This window comes from Aphis gossypii, chromosome 1 (assembly GCF_020184175.1).
Source record: "Aphis gossypii isolate Hap1 chromosome 1, ASM2018417v2, whole genome shotgun sequence".
In the NCBI taxonomy this organism is placed as follows: Eukaryota; Metazoa; Arthropoda; class Insecta; order Hemiptera; family Aphididae; genus Aphis; species Aphis gossypii.
In genome coordinates, this window is record NC_065530.1 from 4512120 (window position 1) to 4514018 (window position 1899).

Sequence of the window (1899 nt, forward strand, 5' to 3'; positions counted from 1 at the left end):
ATTTATTATTTTATTATTGATTAACCGTTTGATGATATCAATTATTTTTTATTACATGGTAGATATTACCTATCCACCTATCTATTATATGGCTTTATAGATACCTTTGAAAACCTAACCTTTATAATTATAATATGTAACCATTGTAACCTATATACTACTACGATACGCTATAATTAAAATAACTATACCTATAATTATAATTGTATTTATAACTATGAATTAAACATAGTAAATACTAAATAGGTGCTAAGATATTATTAGTATAAATTTATAACAAAATGTTATAACTACCAGGCGTCTGGACCCGGGTGGAGAGTTATTTTATGTACCTCGCATGTGGGCTAAATTTATTTCTCTAATTATGTATATCTACTACCTAATACTTATATACATTTCTGCAAAAGAAAAGCGAGATTGTAAATTGCAATGACTTTTAGATATTAGAATTTAGGGTTGGATTTATTACGTGTAAATTTAATAGGTATTTTTATTTTACCTGAGAAACAATGTAAACTTCACCGATGGAAAACTACACTGATTACTATTATTTTTATAGTTGTATAGATAGTAAATGAAAATTTAACGATAAATATATAATATGACTTTTTTTATTCATTCTTTTTTATTTTTAACTCATTCTTTACAAAACATACATCTAATTATACACCATTTTAAGACAGAATAGACAGATCTATTATAAATTTGAACATTCCCTAACATTACACCACTGAACCTAATAACCTCAACAATTTTTTGTCAAAAACAAGCTAATAATACCTACGTATTTAAAAAACCATCATTACATTAAAAAAAAAAAAAAAAAAATAAATAAATAAAAATATTACGATTATGATGCAATTTGTCAAATTTGCATTTATTTTCATCATTATATACGAGTACATTATTATAGTTTCAAATTTGTATTTAACAATAATTGTTTTTATAAATTTAATTTTAAATTAATAAAATAGGTATAAGTTATATACCTAATTGTAATGATAGCGTAATAATATTGGATAGGTATTCATATTATACCTACTTATATTATATTATGTTAATGTTAATTTATTAATTTTTTTAGAACTAATTATTGATTATTTTTGTTAATTATAGAGTTTTTAAATGTATGTAAAAAAAATATTACTATCTGTATGTATTATAATTTATAATTTAAAATACCTATATAAAATAATTTAGACTAAAAATTCGTTAGAATTCAAATTAGGTATTGTTAAAATGTATTTTAATTTATTGTTTTTAAATTATAGGGTTTGATATATTTCAGATTGATTTAAAAATACATAATTAAAAACTAATAATTTGAACTAAAATGTAATTCATTATTTTTATGGATTTAGCTTAACTAAACATGTTTTCGCATTCAATCTACATGTCAGGATGGCCGAGCGGTCTAAGGCGCCAGACTCAAGGTTACACCTTGGCCTGTAATGCAGGTCGTATCGAGCATTCTGGTCCTCATCTGAGGGCGTGGGTTCGAATCCCACTTCTGACAAACTTTTTGCATTTTTTTTCATGATCTTTAAAAAAACAATAACAATATTTTTTTGTTTAAAATTAATTATTTCTATAATATACGATTACCTGCTTGATATTTTATTTTGTTTTTCTGTTACGAAAGTAATAATATGACAGTTTTTAAGTTACTGAAACATGGATACGCATAGCGTGAGTATGTTATCATTGTTATCTATCCTAACATTTAAATTTACATTGTATTTTTAAATTTAATTTAATAAAGAATAAATCATTATTTAAATTTTAAATACAAAATTGTAGTATAAAATTCAATAAAAAATTATGATAATTTCAATGTTATAAAATATATTATGTCTAATATATTTTAAAAAATAAATTAAAAAAGTTAGGTATTTAACT

The 1899-nt window shown here is 22.3% G+C and overlaps 1 non-coding gene across 1 annotated transcript; it reads left to right on the forward strand.

The window, feature by feature from the left end:
* The first annotated feature begins 1395 nt into the window (after positions 1-1395).
* Trnal-caa (transfer RNA leucine (anticodon CAA)) lies at positions 1396-1516 on the forward strand. Its single transcript has 2 exons — positions 1396-1433; positions 1471-1516. It is a non-coding gene; the product is annotated as a tRNA-Leu (tRNA).
* The last annotated feature ends 383 nt before the right edge of the window (positions 1517-1899 follow it).